This window comes from Anas acuta, chromosome Z, assembly GCF_963932015.1.
Source record: "Anas acuta chromosome Z, bAnaAcu1.1, whole genome shotgun sequence".
Lineage (NCBI taxonomy): Eukaryota > Metazoa > Chordata > Aves > Anseriformes > Anatidae > Anas > Anas acuta.
The window spans coordinates 51,000,683-51,022,692 of NC_089017.1; positions in this window are offsets into that span (position 1 = coordinate 51,000,683).

Below are 22,010 nucleotides of genomic sequence, written 5' to 3' on the forward strand. Positions count from 1 at the left end.
CTGGAGAGATGGGCTGAGAGGAATGCTATGAAGTTCAACAAAGGCAAGGGCAGGGTCCTGCACTAGGGGAAGAATAACCCCAAGCACCAGTACAGGCTGGGGACTGACCTGCTGGAGTGCAGCTCTGCAGAGAGGGACCTGGGAGTCATAGCAGACAGCTGTCTGACCAGGAGCCAGCAATGTGCCCTTGCTGCCAAAAAGGCCAATGGTATCCTGGGCTGCATCTGGAAGAGTGTCAAGGGAGGTGATCCTCCTCCTTCACTCAGCCCTGGTGAGGCCACACCAGGAGTATTGTGTCAAGTTCTGGGCTCCTCAGTACAAGAGGGACATGGAAATACTGGAGCAAATCCTGAGGAGGGCTACTAATATGATTAGAGGACAGAAGGACCTGCTGTACAAGGACACACTGAGAGTGCTGAGCCTGTTTATCCTGGAAAAGAGAAGACTGAGAGGAGGTCTCATAATTGTGTATAAATATCTGAGAGGAGTGTGTTGAGAGGATGGAGCCAGTCTCTTTTCAGTTGTGCCTGGTGACAGGATAAGAGGCGGGCACAAACTGAAGCACAGGAGGTTCCAGCTGAATATAATGGGGTACTTCTTTACTGTGTAGTTATTGAGCACTGGTACAGGCTGCCCAGAGAGGCTGTGGAGTCTGCTTCTCTGGAGATACTCAAAACTTAGATGACATCCCGCGCATTATGCTCTCGGTGATTCTGTTTGGCAGGGAGGTTGGACTAAATGATCTTCAGAGGTCCCTTCAAACCCCACCCATTCTGTCATTCTGTGAGGGTAGTTTTTGCCACTGAATCACAGATGTTGAAAAACAGGACAGTCCACATTTCAAGCTATTGAACAGAAGTGAGAAAAGAAGAAAGATCCTCATAATATAGTATAGATTATGTTATATCATACATATTAAGAAGGCTCTGACTGTCTTTTCTCCAGTAATCAAATAAATCAAGTAAAGCTTCTTTCTCCATGTGATGTAAACTCTATTTTTTTTTTTTTTTTTTTAATTCAGTTATGAAGCACAGTAGTAGTTCTGGAGGTCTCAAGAGGACATACATGTATCTGAATTTATGATCTGATGAATGTTAGAGCTTTCTGAAAGCAAATTACCACTCTAAATACAATAATATAGACTAGGTGTTCAGGACTTTGACAAAGTACCATATGTGCCTCAATATCTATGGGTACATGTGAGGGAGCAGAATTTAGGCTGCAGTGACAGGTGCTGAGGTGTTTCAAGAGTCTCAAAACAGTTGGAAGATGTTCTGAACCATATGTGCAGAAAAAACACTTGCAGTGGTATTATGAAAAAAGAAGAGCAATGCAACTGGAGGGAAAGGGAAAAATAGACTCTATTTAGACTCACCCTTAAACATTTATTTTATTATTATTATTTTATTAAAGAAAAAAAAAACAACCTTCCTGAAGGAGCTAAGACCATGGGTAACCTTTGTTGAGGGGAAGATGGGGAGAGGGGAATTTGCTAAAATAGCTACATAAATTATAAGTTGATGTCATTCAGATACAAAAAGTAGATAACACTGAAAATTTCTTTATCAAAAGATTTTGCCTCTGTCTGTATTTATTTATAAATAATACTCATTGATCAATGAGGCAAATGTTGGTACAGTAGGGCTGTTGTAACCATAAAGACCTGATATGGACAACTATGTCTCAGAACAGTCATGAGAGTGTTGAATGAGTCATTAGGACTTAAAGTGACTATATTTGGAATAAAGAAATAAGAAAACAAACAAAAACAAAAACAAACAAACAAACAAAAACCACTAATGCAATCTAATACAGGGAGAACTTAGTAGGATAGTAAGATTAGTGTAGCAAACATCTACTCATATCAGTTGCTGCTAGATGTTTAACAGACAATGGAACCACATTTTCCTTGCTCCAGTGATGCTGAACTCTCTACCTTGACTGTTTTAAGAAGACAAAATTCACAAGCCACTTACGGTATTAGAAAACACATTCTAGATGAAACTTTGGCAGTAATGGGTATATATTGAGTTAACAAAGATAATGAAGGCGTTTCTAAGCCCTAATTAATATTTGGCAGTTGAAGTGTAGATTCTCCAATATTATTTGAAGATCACATTTATAGAAGTTAGCATTTTTACCACTTGTCTCCCAGGTTTACCTCTCACATTATGACTTGTATGAGTCAGATTTATGCTACCTTATATCCTGTTTTTTAGGATTTTTGTTGTTGTTGCTCTTTTTCAGGTCTGAGGTGAGTGGGAAGTCATTTTCTTAGACAGAGAAAGTATACTTTTCATGGTGTTTTGCTCTAGAATCTCTTAGGAGCTGACACTCATAATCATCACTTACTGAAGAGGGTATTTTACTAGGACCACTGATGTACTTCTGTGGTATTTACAGTGACTCTTTTGTGGTCTCCAGATGGAATTTAAGATGTTGGTTATGACCCATAAAGTCCTAAATAGCCTATCAGGAATTAAATCTATCCTCATGCTGTTTTGCCACAGCTGTTACCAAGTGATATATAAGAGACGTAGTGGTTGGCAGGACATTCCCCATGAAAGCTTTTTCTCTCCTCCTCAGCTTAAAATAGTGTGAAACTGGCAGATTTCTGGGAAGCCTGCAAGAGTTGTATAGTGTACCTTTTTGGAAAGGAGTAGAGGCAGAGGTAAGCTATTATCTTAAATTTGCTGAAGACACTGGAATTCACTTGAGATCCTCAGTCTCATCATTATCTGATTAGGTATTTTAGACCAGCAGGTAGCAATAAATAACATAATCATATCTCATCAATAAAACCTTGTTATATGGAAAACAAACAAACAACAGAAAAAAAAAAATCAAATACTTAACTGTTCTTCCAGTGCATTTTGGCCTTAACTTAAAATAATGATTAGCAAAACACAGTAACAAACAATGTACAAAGTCTACATGGCATTATTAAAATGCATTTTAAATGCACTGTAAAAAAACAATTCAGTCTAAACAGCAGTTGTCAAAAAAAAAAAAATATATATATATATATATTTTCATGTAGTGCTCTTAATCTTATTTGCTTATATAATGGTTTATAGAGGTAGGACAACTTAAAAAATGAATACTAGTCAATATTATGGAACAATGATTATTCCACTGCAGTTTAGAGCTCTCAAAACTGCAAGTCATCAGAGGTTAGATTTCCTCACCTATAAGGATACAGGTACCTAGATTGTAATTAATTAAATCATGTCTTCTTTAAATCACTAACTGTATATTTGTAGTAGGGATCTAATTCTATAATGTATATATTTCTTTTCTAGTGGGATAGTTGGGGAAAGCCTAAAGTTTCCCCATCCACACCTAAACAAATACAAAATAGAATCCACCCATGCAATGCAAACTGAGAAGGAAGTGATTTGGGTTGTCTGGCAGTGTTAGGGATGTAGAAGCTGACATATTTCTATATTATACAGAACATATGACAAAGCAAGATTTGCATTTTTGCATCAGCAGACAATAGAAAATATCTTATTTCACAGTCAAATTGATTTTAAAAGAATATAGATCACCGAAGAGTAGAATGCTGACAGACCATGGAAGGACTCAGTAAGCCTAAGGCATTCAGTAAGCCTGAGGTATTATACAGATGCATATTTCTTAAATTTTATATATAAAAACAAACAAACAAACAAAAAAAAAAAAAAAGGAAGCAAAAACAAACAAACAAACAAAAAACTAAAAACAAACAAACAAACAGAAAAAAAGAAAAAAAAAAAAAAGAAAGAAAGACTGTGTAGCAATTTTTACCCTCTCTTAGGATGATGTATGGAACAAAAATGAGCTGTATATGGATATTTCCTATATACAGATTATCTGGCTAAATGGCGTTTCTTTTGGACAAGACAAAGCATAGATGCCCTAGAACCAGTAGTTGATGAGGTTTCATAGTACTGCACTGGATCAATCTAAACAGACTTAATATTTGAAGTTTCATGTAGGCCACAATCTGGTTCTAGCTAAGTGTACAGTTAGTCTCTGGGTAGGTTTAGTGAAAGGAGATGTCCTGAAGAAGTCTGTGGATTTCAGCCTAACAACCCCTTTCAAGTGTGCAGGAGTTCAGATAGTCTTCAATAGAAATGCAGAGTGAGACAGAGGATAACAAAGTATTGTTAGCTATTGCCAACAACAAAGCTATTGCCAACAAACCCAAAAAAAGTATTGCCAACAATGCCAACATGCATTGCAGTGCATGACCTCATAAAAATAAATATAGTACTTTGTTTCTTGCTCGCATTACAACATATACACATTATATTTGCATTATATTTGCAGACTGATTATGTTGAATACACTGTTATTATTCCTGACACAGAGTAGAAAGAAGAAGCTCCTGATTTTGTGTAACACAGGGTTTTAAAGTGTTTCCACTTAGGTTACAGTTTCATCGCTAGGTGGGAGTATTGCTTGCCCAGCTCTGCCTTTCTGGATTACTAGAGGCATTTTTCAGTGAGATAGTAGGAATTCCATACCACAATGTGCTAATTACCAGATGGCAGGGGGGCGGGTCCCAAATTAATATAACGTATAATGTAATTAAACATATATAAGTAGTTTAGGACTGAACTTTTTGTGTGGTCATGTTTTGAATGGAAACAACAACAACACAATATATTAGATAAAGCACTGAAAGTGCCTAAAATAAGCACTTTATCTAATAATGGTCCAGCTCCTCTTATATTCTGTTTCTGTGTTTGCTTTGACCTGATTTTTCCTTTCTTTCCCTATTTTTATTTTATTTTATTTTTTTTCCTTCCCCAAAGTGCTATAATCAGCTGCCTATGGTGGGTAGCATCTTAGAGGACTGAAAATTAATTCATCCTGACATCTTAAAGTCTTCCTTCACAACAAAGAGCTTTCTTTGCAAAGAGATTTCCATGTTATTTTTCCTGAAATACTTCTCACTCACCACTTCATCCACAAAATATTTAGCAAGTTAAGCAAAATAGGATAGTGCTCAAGTCATACCAGAATTTTTCAGAAAATCACCTATTTCCTCTTGGGAACATTTAGTATTTTTCTCCCAAGCTCATTCTCTGACATTCAGAGAGTAGTATATATGTAGCTGTAACAGATTCATAAATGTTCAAGTCCTTCATCTGTGCACAGCTCACCATGGATGCAATTGCTTTTCAGCTACAGAATCTGTAATTCAGAATCTCCATGGCTCACGCTGTGCTAATATAGTCCCTTATACAGGCAGATCTTCAGCTCTGGTTTTGGTCTGTTGGCTGAGGGGTAGCTAAATTAGATCTTTATGCCCTTAGATTTGACTCAAGGTTATAAAACGGACCCATCATCTCTTGTTGAAGATGAGAACGATAAACAATTTTTGTCTTGTAAGATGAATGGTGGCATTTGGAAGTACAATATTTCATGAATATCTATAATATATTATACTATATCTATTCTACTTCATGAATATCTATAATATACTATACTTCTTCTACTGCATGGTCAAAGAAACTGGGGAGGAGTTATGACTTATTCTAATTTATTATTATTATCATTAATAATAATAATTGGATTACAGGTTGAGGCAGTTTCAAAAGTCATTTGTACAAGTGACTTTATATAAACTAGTCAAAAAGTGGAAACTAGCAAATAGATTTGTTTTTATTACCATATGTCAGAAAAAAATACGTCCAAAAAAAACTAGGAAGGATTTTCAAAAAGCAACAACTGTAGATCCCTTTAAATGAGGTGACTGTTACACAACCTATATTTGTCTCGGCTTTCTCCAGTGTTTTGATACATTCTGTTTGCAAATTTTGGATCTCACTTTTCATTTTAGGAGAAAATAATGTTAGATTTCACCAGGGATGTTCACAATCACACTTAAGGCTGGGTCCCAAGCAACTGGAGTAGAATATTGCTGTGTTACAAACCAGATGCCACTTCCATATCTCATGTACCAAATTCTCTTTAAAGTAGCAAGCATAAATTCCTTAATTAACAATAATCACTGCTGTTCTACAGTTCTCCTGTTTCCTCCTACTAAAGTTAATTTCAAAATATTCAGAATACAGTTTCTGAATTACCTCTAGGAAATGTATGGTAAGCTGTAACCCTGAAGATGCTTTTAATTAAATGATTATGGTGTGAAGAAAGTGCTTGCTCCTCCATGTCAGCTTTTCATTCAGTGTTTCATAAAGACACCAGCTAAAACATAGCAGAAATTCACTGTCAGTTTGGCATATATTAATTAGCTCTTTTTTTAGCTTTTTTTTTTTTTTCTTCCCATGTAGACAAAAAAAAATATTCTCATGTTTCATGTGAGTTATCTTTATAATATATCACAAAACAGAGAACTTTTATTTTTCACATTACTCTATTTATAAATATATCTATATTTATATAAATATATAAAACATAATCTTTGTTTAGGTTGTAGCAGGGCATCTAGCCATCTGTCTAAGAATAGTAATGTTCTTTTTCCTTATCATAGAAGAGAGTGTTATGGTAACCAAGGTAGCTCAGGAGCTGCAGTACCTAGCACCTTATTTTTGTTGTAGAACTTACACTCTCTGGCAAAGTTATTGATATGTTACCATTTGAAGATAGTAGTCTGCTACCTATAAAGTGACAATTTCTAATACCTCTCAGGAAGAAATATCCTTGGATTAAGTCATATAGGAAACAGCATGCCATGCCATAATTTGAAGTTGTATTTGTAAAAACTTGTTAAAAATCACTGCATCTGTGAAAGGGGAATAATGCACATTTTCCTTGCAGATAATGGAACTTCTCTGTACCTCCAGTGACGGGGAAGGCTGTAAGTTTTCTTCCTCTTCACAAATTACTTTGAGGCAGCTGCAATTACATTGCCTCTTGCTTCCTTGCAGCAGAAATGGAGTAGTGAGAACTGTCTGTATGAAATTGATGATGAACTGGACTTTGAATATACATTAAAAGGTTCAGTAAGGAATTGATGTTACTGGCACAGATCTAAATTTATAATATTTCATTGCCTCTGACATAATGCTAGGTATTAAAAGCATAAACTAACACTTCTATAATTTCAGGATTAAAACTGATTTTCATGTGATAATGGTAAAATACTATTAAATAAGAGAAAATATTATTTTCTAATCTACTTTTCTAATACTGAGACATACATAAGTAAATATCCTAATTCCTCCTTTTTCTTTTTTCTTTTTTTTTTTTTTTTTTCTTTCTTTCTTTGCCATTACTGTTTTGGGATTCTCCTGCTTATTTCTATTTAACCGATTACAGATACAACATAATATGTATATAAGATGATATATACAGGAGGTACATAGATTTAACTTCTTAAAGTAATCCAGAGTTTGACAGACACTAAACCACTTGGTGACTAATTTTTTTTTTTTTTCAAATTACAGCTGATACAACATTACAGTTTTACCTGTGTGTCGATTCCTGTTAACAAATGTTGATGTGAAAAAGAACAGATGGAATTCTGAACAACATTGTACAGCTAAAATAGATGTAGAAACTATGAATAAAAATTCGTAGTCCGTTCAAGGTATAGGTAGGTTATATCTCTGCATATATTCAGACTTTCTTCTATGTATAATCCTTGTTCTAAGGCTTTATATATTCAACTCTTGAAATTAATATGATTTAGGAACAACACAGCACACATTCACAGGTAGCAAGGAACAGAACATGCCAAGAAATTAGACAGTATGTTGTGGAAACCTTCACAATACACATGAGATAGAAGTATTTTTGCCATATAGCAACATGGAGATTTCTCAGAAGACCAATTTTTCACTGCTTCCTTCTTATGAAAATGTGCAAAGATGGACTGCAGCAGGAATACTTACTATCTCCTTGTTAGAAGTGAAGGTTTTTTATTTGATGTGGACTTTTCTTGCACTCAGTACACAGTTCATCTACTCGTAGTGGAAGTTGATTTGAAGGTTATCTTCTCTAGACATTACATGCTGCATGTAATGGTATTTTAATGAACTTTATTCTTTTCTGAATGCATTTTTGTGTTTTCTAAAGCACCAAACACCATGATCTGAGACAGCCAGCATGGCTTCACCAAGTGCAAATCACATCTGACCAATTTGTTAGCCTTCTATGATGAAGTGACTGCAACAGTTGACAAGGAAGACTAACATGTCATATGCCTGGACTTCTGTAAAGCTTTTGAAACAGTCATGATCCTGATCTCCAAATTAGAGAGGGATAGATTTGATGTTTGGACCATTCAGTGGACGAAGAATTGGCTTGTTGATCTGTTGGAGTGTGTCCAGAGGAAAGCTACGAAGTTGATCTTCGTAGCACCTCTCCTACAAAGAAAGGCTGAGGGAGCTGAGGCTGTTCAGCCTGAAGAAGAGAAGGCTCCATATTGCATCTTTTCAATACTTAAAGGAGGCTTATAAAAAAGATGGAGAACAACCTTTTTGTTGGTCAGGACAAGGGGGAATGGTTTTAAACCAAAAGAAGGGAGATTTAGATTAGATGTTAGGAGGAGATTCTTCAGTTAGAGGGTGGGAAGATGCTGGAACAGATTGTCCAGAGAAGTTATGGATGCCCCATCCCTGGGGGTGTTCAAGACCAGGTTGGATGAAGCCCTGGGCAACCTGATCTAGTGGGTGACAACCCTGCTCATGGTGGTGGAACTAGATGATATTTGATGTCCCTGTGAAGCCAAACTATTCTGTGATTCTATGATTTCCCAGAATACTGTATCTAATACTAGTTATCATTTGCTTTCACCTTCCATGTTTCTGATGGATTCACGTCATGGGCTCTGTTCTTTATCACAAGAACGTCAGGCAAGTTACACCTTGACCGAAGTGGGCCACATAAAAAATAGTATTGACAAGAAGTTTGGCTTAAGAACTTAAGGATAGAATTTACCTAAAGGAATATCTCTAGTAATTTATCTAAAATACTGTATCAGATATTGTTTGATACCTTGTTGTGGTTTAACACTTGTAGGCAGTTACATACCACACAGCCATTCTCTTACTCCCCAGCCTTATTTGCAGAATGTGGCTGGGATGAGATGGAGGGAAAAAATCTTGTGGGTTTTTGATATAGCAGCACTTTCATGAATGGAAAGAAAAGACTTTGTGCAGAAGCAAAGGCAGGAAAAAATATTCTTCACTTCCCATCAGCAAGTGATGCCCAGCCACCTCCTGGGAGGCAGGCCCCCAGTATGGGCAGTGGTGCTCAGGAAGATGAATGTCTTCATAATAACAGTCTTCTTCTCCTTCCCCGGATTTTATTACTGAGCCTGACATCATACATTATGGGGGGATGCCCTCTGGTCAGGCTGGATCAGCTGTCCTGTCTGTGTCCCCCCCAGACCTCCTGCCCACCACAGACTGCTGTCTTTGGGGGGAAGCTGGAAAGACATCTCTGATGTTCTGATGTTGTGCCACGCTGCTCTGCAACAGCCAAAATATTGGTGAAGTATCAGGGCTGTTCTAGCCTTAAGTGCAGGGCACAGCACTATATGGGCTGCTATGGGAAAAGGCAACTCCATCCCAGCCAGACTCAGTACAGCAGTTCCCAATGTAATTCTTTTCAATCCATTACTTGAACGTAATTCAAGTAAAACTGTGTGATTCCTGTAAACAGGAAGCAGAATTATGTGCAAAAGACAGAATAGTAGTACCTAATACTTAACATTACTTACAATTTTTAAGTTACTTGTAGTATTAAGGTATTATGAAGTAAATTTTAGAACATTTAAAGTGACTGTTGGGATTATAGTTTTCATATAATACATCTATTTTTACTTGCAGAATGTCTGAAACATTTTTGATGATATCACACATTCAGAGAAAAATATAGCTTGATCTATATCCAAATATTTTCTGGGATCCATGCATTTTCAACCAAACTCAACAGTAATTAATTTGGTATCTGTGATTTGTTGAGATATTATCAGTCTATTTTAATTGAAATAATAATAATCATCATCATCATTCTGGATTAGTCTTTTTTTGTGTATTTGTCGTTTTGATTCCACAGAAAGCAAATTACTGCTATAGTTTGGAAGAAAAGATTGAATTTCATGATTTAAAGAAACAGAGAAGGAATGATGAAGGAGTTAACTCTCTTAGAATCAGGAATTTTGCTTTTATCTGCAAATGCAGTCAGAGAGACTAAAAATAGGAAGCCAAACTGAAGCAGAAGTGTAAGCCTTTTAGTGGGTTTTGGAAAGTTCCAGTATTACACTTTTGTAATTGATATTTCCAAAGAATAAATGTAAAATTAAGAGGGATTGACTACATTATGATCTTGTTGTTAGATGCTGTATTTTGCTGAGCTAAGAACTATTATAAATGTAAAGACGTGCAGCTGGATCAGGATACACATTTTTTTCTTCAAGTACAAGAAGAAATTCCATGATGAACTTTGACTGGATGTACGGGTGTGCTGAGGGGACTGTAGCAATAATAGCATTTTCAATCTTTATCCTAAGTTCAGAGCAGTAATTTAGGTGTTCTGCATTATTTTGGTGTTCTACGGTATTTTAGCTTTCAGTATTCAGGTATTTTTCCTAACAAGTTATTAGGGAGGTAGCACAATATGCACAATATTCGATGTCTGAATTTATACAAGAAACTAGATTAAGCTTACTGAGTCAATGCTAAAATTTTAACATTTGTAGAGAAAAATAAAGCTGGAGTCTAGGCGAAAAGATTATCTATGTATTTATTTATTTATTTATTTATTTATTTATTTATTTATTTATTTTTTAACAGGCTAGACAAATCTATGCAATACTAGAAATGACTTCTATAAAAGTTTAACTTATTTATGTTTATACCTCTTATTTTTATAAGTCATCATCTTTAAAAAGACTTATCATTTACCATGCCTTACTTGCCTTTTATGCCTGAGCTGGTGCAATTGTGTTTTCCATATTTAACCCTATGGTGAAATCTATTAAATACCGACCCTTTCACTGATATGCTAGCACAAGGTGAGGGAAAGAAACATCAAGTATCTAGAATTAAGTTATGGTTCTGTATTTTTTGACATGTGCTGTTGAGCCAAATTCAGAAATAAACTAAATTTTCAGGGTTATCAGGAATGTGTATTTATTCCAAAGACATCATATTGTTACATTACCTGAAAACGTATTAAAAAATCAATCATTTTCAAACAGAGAGCAGTGCTGTAATTGTATTATATCTGTAGTATACTTTACAGTTTTTCTTTGCTTTCAAGCTAACTCAGTTGATAAGTGAGAGGAGATAGACAGAAAAGTTTTTATATTTTAATGTGAAGAATGATCGGATTATTGATAGACCAAACTATTGACTGGGAATATTGGTAATTCATATTAGAAATTCAGTACATTTATATGAGAAGTGCATAAAACCATGCAGAATACAGCAGAGTTGCTTTGCTTTTTTTATATAAACTTCCTTTTTGTGTGTACAGAGGAAGCGAAATCCATTGTAACAATGCAATTTTCTAATAAAATGAAACCAGATAAACTTGGAAGTAATTATGCATTAATGAGCTAGCCTAAAATTCCTTTGAGTGTAATTAGAGTTAATCCATCCACAAATGAAAGTGTACTTATAAACATCTTGTATTTCTGTATTTCTTGATTTTAGCTATTTTGTACTGTGTGAAGAGGACTTAGTTTTTTGATTTAGCATCAGAGGTCATGCAGAGGAAATGATATCTGAAGTATAACTTGGACCCCAGCATTACTGCAAAGCAATAGGAAGCATTGCTAAGTTCCATAAAGTGTTCATTACAAAAGGAAAGATAAATTTGGTGAATGAACATCTCATATATACTTGCAAATAAAGTAATAGTGACATTTATTATGTCAGAAAAGCAACATGCGTTGTGTAAGATGGGCAATTTGAGTGGATAATTAATGTAAATCTGGAATACCTATAACTGGAGGATCAGGAGAGTGCAAGAAATAGAATTTGCTTTGACCAATGTACCAACAAAACTAGGTTTCAAACAAATGTTTCCTTTTATTTGTTAATTAATAGTCCAAGTATAGAAATAAAGATAATAAACACTGATGTAAAATACTAAATTAGATAAGGAATCAAAATTATTTAGTCAAATTGTAGTAAGTAGGAAAAGCTTGGACTGTTCCATGGTTTGTCATGCTACTTCTATGCTTCCACATTCAGTTTAATTATTTCAGAAGCACCTTTTCTGTCTAGAAAAAATGGACTGTGTTGCAAGCAACTTCATAGGTGACCAGTTTTAAAAGCTTTGCTTTCTGTCAGCATTGGGTTAAGTAAATTTGAAATATTTATATGTTGGCATGTCAGATTAGTCAGTCTGTCAACTTTATCTACAGGTAAATAGACAAAAAAAAAAAAAAAAAAAAAAAAGCACTTTTAAAAATAAATGCAGATGAAATAAACCCAGTTCATTCTTTCATAACTAAGTAAGCATTTATGTAGTGTTTACAGTTACTCACATCTGCCTGGAGAGCTAGATTGTTTTTCAGTACCAAATAACAAAACCACCAAGTACCCTGAAGAACACATGCAAGCAGGAGTCACGACTGTCTGCTGCTGCTTTTCTGCAGCATATCTCACTGACACAACAAGGAATCTTTAGTGGATTAGGTTAATTTCCAGATTAGGTGGAGATTTACTAGGGACCAATTAATTAACTTTGTTAGGTAAATCTCCAGTCAATAATACTATAAATAAATAATACTACAAATAAAGGAGTAAATCAACAATTTATTTATACAGGAATCAAAAAGTGCAATTAACATTTTCATGTTAAAATCAGAACTCTTTATCTGTACCATGAATTGGAACAACATGAGCAATATCACTTTTGCAGGGTGAACATCAAATTATAAAGTGAAGACAGAACAAAATCTGCTTGGGATGAGGGAAAGAGGAGTTATACTTTTATTTTATTTATTTTATTTTATTTATTTTAAGAAAATATTTCTTGGTGCTCTTGTAGTTCAGAAGTCTCTTTATCACTATATGTAAAAACAGAAGCATGAAGAAAAGGGCTTAGTGATGTAAAAAAAAAAATATAACCCTGCAGTATTTAGTACTTGGAATAAAGGGCCTAATAAAGAATAAAAACAATTTCTTATGAAAATGATTACAGAAAATTATTGTCTTAGAGAAAACACCTCCAAATAAGCTGTAAACAGGCAAATGACCTTGATAGCATGGGTGTCATCTGCTACCATAGGAACTGCTTTCTGAAGGTGACCTGGAAGACTGAAGAATTACTTGCCTTCAAATGAGACAAAATGGAAGAAGGGAGAAAGGGAGATTAGCTTCATCTCCTTCACAGCAGATGAGAAAAGGCATTTAAGCAAATGAAAGATGAAGGCTACCGTGAATGAAAGCACCCATGAATAGTTTCATAAATATGAGATGATTGCTTCTACCAGCAGCTAGCAATGAAGTCCAGAGAAAGAGTTTTTGGCTCTGTTATTCAGAGAATCTTATTTTATTTCAAAAAAAATTACATCTTGTCTGGGTGACTATAGACAAATTACTTTTCATGGATTCCACAAGGGAAATTTGTTCATTTTATTATTCACAATGTTTCCCACTGTTCAGAGCCCAAAAACTAGTCTTTATTCATGCATGGGGATTAGCCAAAAAAGAAGAGATTTGAGAAAGACCCACTCAAAAATACCTGATAACTCAGTAATTAGAGCATTGTCTTGGGAATTCAGACATGTTCATTCAGGTTCCTTTAGGGATAGCTGGAATTTATACCACAATCTATTTCAGTCCTGAATGAATAACACTAAGAATATGACATCACTATCACACTGTCTGGCTGTGGGTCATGGAAACCTGAGCTCTCCAGATCTTACACACTATCACACTGTCTGGCTGTGGGTCATGGAAACCTGAGCTCTCCAGATCTTACAGACATACATGTATTTTAGGGGATCTGAGTTTATTAGATTGGTGTTGCAAGTAAAGAAATCTGAGAAAATGACATATTTTGGTTTCTAATAGGATTTAGAAGTGTATCTTTGCTGCAATGTTAGGAGTAAACTGGTGTGGTGGCCAAATGTTAGCATTTAGATGAATGTGAATGAGCAGAAATACTAGTGTGGGGAAAGTTCTGACCTTCAAAGAGACAGAGTAGCAGTACCTCAGTTTTGAGGACATAGATTTGAAGAATGGTACTTGTCTCTATTTGTGGATCTATCCTTATTTTATTTTATATCTTTATCCTGTATCTGTAAATATCATTGTGTCATATCATATGATACAATATCCATATGAAGAGGATGAATGAATTAGTTACTTGGGACAATTCAGAGTCATATGCATATGAACACTTGTAGACAGGTTTATAAGTAGACTAAACATCAGCGCATTTGTAGTAAAAGTATTTGTTGTGTTGATGATTGCATATGTGTCATGCTTCAGAGCAGTCCAACTGCTTCCTTGGGGCTGCAGCACCAGGACCAGTGAGGGTTCCCCCTGGGGCAGCCAGGACAGAGACTCACCAGTCAGGGAGCAGGGTAGACCATGGCATCAGCTAGAGGCAGCTCCAGTCCCATGCATCAGGCACCTCCCTGGAGATGGAAGTGGGCTGAGGTCAAGCCAGGAGTTCAAGCCAGCAAGCCAGGGACAATATCTTGATCATCTCTGAATTGCCTTGGTAGCTTCATAACTGTGTATGCAGTGACTTTGAGCTTCTGTACTTCCTGGGAGATTTGGTTCATCAGTTATACCTTATCACAGCCTGTCCAACCTCCCTACACCATGCAGTTGTAAACTAGAGCTTGATCTGAAGCTGAAGTACAAATTTTGTAGTCCTGAAGGTAAAATCAGAATCTGTACTTTATGCTGAATTTTCTTATAGCTGTAGAAGAAAGTTTATCACTTTTAGGGTGGCTATTATAATGTTTAATTTCATGGAAAAAAAAATAATGAGATAAAAATATATTTTACTGAACATACTGAACATACATTTGTATAAAGTATCCTTAATGTATGCACGTTGGCATAAAATAAATGGCTCAGTAGCTAGAGACACCTTACACAGAAAGATGCAAGTTTTCTGAGAAGGAAAAAAAGAGTTTCACCTCTTATTAGATTAGTAATCATCTATCCATTAAGCAGGCAGACATACTGGAAAGGTTCACTTGAATGCTGAAATGCATTCCCATTAATAATAAACTGAAGAACCAGATCTGAATTTCAAAATCATGCAATGTTATCATAAGCGGAATCTTCCTAACATGATTCTTTTTCCTATTTGTCCAGTGAGATGAGTAGATATCTTCTTATTCTCTACATTTCTTCAGTTCAGGAACTGTAAAGCTGAAAACAGCATTTGAATAAATGCATCTTGCTTAATAATCTAATGCATTAATTCGTTGATTTATAAGCTTTGTTTACTCATATAACTTGCTGAGAAAATTTTAACAGATTAATCAAGGACTGAGTTAGGCTAATGGCTTTACCTCCTGTGGCCAACATATGAGGTTATTTATGAGATGAGAGAGAAAAGAAAAGGCAATCAGTTTGCACTTAAAATAAATAAATAAATAAATAAATAAATAAATAAAAGATGAGACTGGATAAATACATGACAGAAGTGTATTTAAAATCTCATAAAAGCAGAGAAGCAAACCAGAATACTTAGTGAAGGAAGAAATGGTAGGCATTCCTAAAAGTGCAGCACTTTTTTTTTTTTGAGATTTTTACCAAAGTGTTTACCAACTATAACATATGCCCGAGGGGAAAACATAATGCAGGAAGAAAATCTACAGAATCTCATATTTGTTTCAGAAAGAGAAAATATATATGCACATGCATGGACACAAGCTACTACTGAATCCCTGAATGGCAATTTTCTTGGACGAACATAAATGTGACTCAACAGTCTATACTGGCACCACTGTAAGGATATGTGGGGATGACTTACTGAAACCATGACAAGAATATATGCGCTACACAATATATGAATTGGTTAAATTAAATTATGTAAAAGTTAACCATTTGAAATGTCATGGAAAAAAATGAATCAAGAATATTTATGCATTTCATGCATATTTCTTGCTTCCTTGTAAATAAAGCTGTGTGCTGCTTGTTCCTTGATTCTATTTTGGGTCTAGATTTATTTATTTATTTATTTTAAGAAAAAAAAGACTCAGTTTGTGTTCTCACACTTTAGATAAGATTTGTTATCATTGCTCATGACAATAATGGCAGAGTTGGCTTCATTTTGAACTGGAAGAAATATTTTCTGGTACCAGAATATTTACACTCCAAAAATTATACAGCATCTTCAATAGAGTTGATTTGAGCCAAGTTCCCAAAAGAAATACCTGGAATTCAGAGGCCTGAGTAAATTAATGAAAATTACTTTGCTCACCTGTGGTAAAATTCAGAATTTTACCTAGAATTTAGAAATTAGATTGCTGTTGACGTAAGAACAGTGAGGATCTTTGCCTTATGCAGAACTTGAAAGCCAACAATAAAAGATCAGTGGAATGCACAGTGCTGCCATGTTGGGGAGGTAAAGAATATATCACTTTATATCTTTGTGACTAGACATAGCCAGACTAATTGATGACTTCTGAAAACTGTTAATTCACATAATTTCCATCACTAATGATGGAAAACCCCCCAGTAAGAGAACATAACACATACAACATAAAATTGTGTGTGTTTACACTGTACTCACATGTACATATATATTTAACATAGTGCATTTACAGTAATCCTCATATGAATTGCATTAGGCACAATCTGTTAAAAAAAAGCATAATCTGTTTAAAAAAAAAAAGCAACTTGATCTATTCTATTCTTTAGAATTCATTCATCTTTACTTTTGATTTTCTGCTGTGCATTTCCTTGCTCTTTTTATTTTATTTTATTTTATTTTCCTGAGTCAGTGAGAAAGAAATTGAATAAAATCCAGCCTTAACTTTGTGACTTTGTGGCTGCCCACTTGTAGCTCTCATCCATCTATTCTAAAGCATTGTCAGTCTTCAGGACCATTTTGTTTCAACCCTCAATCTGTTTTGCACTCAGCTTGCTTCTTCCCATCAGATCTGCTAACCTTACAGTTGAGTCTTTGTGTGTTGTGCTGCATTGAAAGCTTTCTTGAAGTGATGGTAAATTATGTCTTCAGCATTTCCCCTGTGAATTCTTTGTATTAGATCTTCAAAAGATAGTGAAATTTATTACATGAGCTTTTGCTTTTCTGAGTCCATGCTGTGACTATGTTCAGTCTAACTATGCCTCACTAAATGACCTTCAGTCATATTCCTGATTGGTCCTTCTTGTTTTTTCTCTGATAATGAAGCCAGTCTTATGTTTCTCTGTCCTAAGGTCTCACCAGTCAGTGTAGCCTTTACAAAACTGCTGTATTTTCTACGTACCTTAAAATGTTTTTATGAAGAAAACTGAAACATTGCAATTACTGTATTCATCTGCATTTATACCTGGGAACTATAAAATGGCATAAAATACACTTTTTACCTAGAATAACCCAAATTTATGAAAATATTTACAGAATCATACAGAATCACAGAATGGTTAAGGTTGGCAGGGACTTTTGTCCAACACCCTTCTTAAGAACTTATGGCAAGTTGCCCAGGACCACGTCCAGTCTGCTTTTGAATATCTCCAACACTCTGCAACTTCTCTGGCAACCTGTGAGAGTGCTCCCTAGTGTACAGTACAAAAGTACATCCTGGTGTTCAGAAGGAGCTTTTTGTGTTCCCGATTTTGACCACTGCCTCTTGTCTTGTCCTTGGGCACCAATGAACAGGGCAGAGCCTGGTTTTGTCCTCTTTGCATCCTCCTTCCTGTTCTCTATAGATATTGCTGAGATCTCTCCAAGTCTCCTCTTCTCCAGGCTGAATATTCTGAGCCCTCCCAGCCCCTCCTCTTCAGTCTTTTGCTGTAAAAAAGCAAAAGGCTGAAGACTGATACTTTGCCTGCTACTACCTCTACAGTTTTCTGAAAATTTATGAAACAGTAAAGTTATACAAACCAGGTATAACTTCATTTTTGTTACAGTCAGGAGGAACACATGCTTTCATAGAAGTAAAACTTTACATAATAAACTTTCCATAAATTCTATAAGAAACAAATTATTTTTTTTCTTTATATAAAAAAAAAAAAAAACTTTTTGGGGTTCACTTAATTTTATGTGTACTTTGAATTTATTGTGAACACAGAATATGAATTAATTAGCTTGCCGTCTTAAGTTCAGAAATCTATCAATAAATGTACTGGGAATGTTTAATATCAGAGACTCTGCATTTTTCTGCAGCAAAATGAAAGCTTTACTTTAACTATAGTCAGAGCAATAATAGAATGAAAATCCAGTAATGATGGAAGATTTTAATTTAGAGCTTCAGAAATCAATTTTTCTGGGATGGTAAGAAGCATTTACAGAAATCTGAGCTCATGCTGAGACTAACAATAGGCCATTCACACCGTATAGTCATGTATAAGTTTCAAAACAATACAGCGCTATGTGACTGCGACAGCAGTGAAGGAAAGTAACTTAACCTACAACAACAGCAAAAAAAGCAATGCATAAGAATAGTCTTTGAAATAGGTATTCTACAGAAAACCATAACCCAAAATAATATACATGTATGAAATATTATAGCATCCCACTGTGCTATAAAGTTTAGCTGTAGTTTTATAATACTTGTGAAATAACATTAAATTATAGAGATCTATGTATAAAGAGAAAGACTGTTTCTAACTGGCCTAGTTGTTGCCTTCTCTGTCCCAGAACATCTATTTCACTATGTCATAAAAGTCTGTGTAAGTTTCAGTGGTAATTGGCCCATTATTTAGTTTCCTGCCCACTGCAGTCATATTTTTCCTTTAAAAAAATGCATGTATAGTGCTTGCACTTTCTGTTCACTTGAAAATGTTTGTTTTGTGGTTGAAAATTTCTCCTTTTCTTTTTTCAAAGCTGGAAAGCTTTATGAAACTACTTTTCATAGTTTAATATTAATCTCGTTTTGCTTACTCATTTTGCAAACTGCATATTCTTCTCTAATAAGGTGACCACCGTGACATACATTATTTACAGTTAACTAATCCCTTATGTGGAATTAAATATAAATGGGATTAAATTATTCTCATATTTCTACGCAGTCTATTGTTCTTATTGTCAATTACTCTGCATTATAATCCAGCATTTGTTAAATTTCCAGATTCTTCTTTGTATCCTCTGTATTTGTACAGAAAGTCATTTTAGTTTGATATACTGCCTTCTAGTTTGATATACTGCCTTCTACACTGACTCCTCCCTTCCATATCACATCTAGTGATTGTTGTTGCTCCCTGTCATATCATTGTTCTTATTATTACTATTAATAATTATACTTTGCAAGATCCAAAAGGCTTTGATCAAGATGTGGATGTTGTAAAAAAAATAACACCTGTGCAAAGAATCTTGTAACTGAAAAGCTTACTTTCCTAAAATAATCACACTTGCATAGAATCTATATAAAATGGTTTGTTTGTTTGACAGTGACCTATTTCCAGACAAAAGCAGACATTTAGACTGAGGTGCAGAATTGGGGGATTTCATGATTAGGAAATTTTGCACAAGTTTGACATACCGCACAGTTTAAGTGGTGCTAACATCAGCGGTACATCGTATTGTTCTCATTTTTAAGAAAGTAGTGTTTGCACACATGCAGAAAAAATATAATAACAATCACCACTTCAAGATTCTAATGCTGGTGAGAAATGAGCAAGACTCCAAAAAAAATTTACCTCAATTTCCTATTAAAAGTGATTTAATTATATGAAAGCAGCAGCTGAGATTCTTCAGAAATTAAGCTCTAAAGTGTGTCACATACTCTTCTGCCTATATTTCATGGATTAAATGAGCCATGACAAGACAGAAACTAAGTACAGCCTTCAGAAAGTAATACCTTGCAAAAGAATACAGGGATGCATTATTCTGTGTTAAGTAATTAGCTGTGCTTTTCAAGATAACACAAAGTATTAATTGAAAGAATGCAGTCAGTTTCTTATCAGCTGTTGATTGTATTATGAGCCATCAGTTAGTAACAGAGAAGAACTAAGAAACCATTTCAAGGTGCATTTCAGGTTAAATGTTTCTCCCATTCTTTTCTTAGAAATTAGGCATTGTTAAATTGTCTGATTTCTTCTAAGATCTGATTTCCAGACTCAGAAATAAAAGCAGTTGTACTCTCAACTGGATCATGGTGCACTGAGCACAGATGACCTGACATCTTACTTTCTAGTTTTCTAAATGCATCCCTGTAGGTTGATAACACTGCTTAGAACTTGAGTGTGATGAGTCACTTGCAGAATATGGAAAGAAAATCTAGCTGCCAGACCTAACTATTGCCTTCTCTGTCAATAAAACCCACAATAAAATATGCATAAGCATTCTGAGCAGAGTAGCATTATACTACTAGTGTTGTCCCACTTCATCAAAGAATAATTATTTTATTAAGGAAATAAAAGTGATGTTACACACCTAAGACTGCTTTACAGTCTTTGATAGTGGAATTGGCAGTGGAAGACATTTTTATACCAAGTGTACTTTACTGATATTTACTTATGTACATTTTTGTTTATAAATGTTTATAAATTGTTTATAAATTTATAAAATGCTTATAAATTCTGTTTATAAATGAACCAAGATTATAACATTTTACTGTCAGTATTTATTAAAATAGTTATGATTATTTATTAAAATATACTTACATAAAATCATCATTGTTTAGGAGAGTACTGGAAAATATTCATCTGTAAATAAAATAGGCTTAAAAATATAATGTATTGGTAGATCTTCAAGGACTGAACCTCTATTTATCTTTCCTCAAGGCTTTGGTGAGTGTTGATAGTGCTTGTCACCCTTCTGGGCAATGACAATTTTGAAATTTTTCCATACCAAATACATAGCAACTTACTTTAGATCTCACTCCTGTAGTTCATATCAGGTGTTAAAGGTGGCATTATCATTTTCAGGCAGTCTAAAAGACCATTTCTTCATTACTAAAATATGTCAACTCCAATAGTGCCTGCAGTTGTCCTTCAGGCAGACTCTTGCTCTAATGAGTAGTAGGTGTATATATATGCTATTCAAAATGAAATGGCATTTTTAGTGATATGCTCAGGGGCAAAGCACAGGATTTTATTGCAGACTTGATAAGAATTTCAGAAATTCTCAGCCTACTGCATTAACAGAGAAAACAGATTGTGGAATTTGAAATGAAAGAGTATTCAAGCACAATAATTACAGTATCAGTCTACAACTGATCTATAATATTACACTTTCTTTTCCCTTATTCAGAAATATCTACTTATGTTATAAAATTTATACATATATATATTATAAATATATATATATATTTTTTCCCTGTTTTGATATAGCCATTTAAATTACATGAAAACTACTATTTATGTCATGCTTCTTTCATTTAAAGACAATTCAACATGCTATGGCCCTCTGCAGCAAAATAACAAGCACTATTTATTAAAATTCTATTAATCTGTTTGGATTGTAGAAAGCTGTTTTTAATTTGATGTGTGTTTTTATACTTTTACAAAAGATGCTGATTTGCATCTTTTAGGTTTTAGCTTTCATAAAAGTTCATTGCATTTCTTATTCATTGTTCTCATAATGAACTGTTACATCTACTTCATCAGTTGCTGAAATTTCTACAGTTCTTTAAACAAACTGGTAGCACAAGTATAGACTAGATTGTCAGCATGGACGACACCTGTCTCGATATTATATGCAATTGCATCTTTCTTTTTTTTGTTTATTTACTTTCTTAAAGTAACATTCTAAATGCCCACACAGAGAGGCAAATATGCTGTCAAATGTATTCTTTGAATAAAATCTGTTCCTAGAGGAATAATTTTACAGAAAATTATTAATTTTACGTGGCAAGGGCTTGGTAGCAGGGATCTGAAGGGATGGCCTCTGTGAGCAAAACCCAGCAGCTGCCCCATGTCAAAAGTGAACCAGCTCCAACAGGGACCTACTAC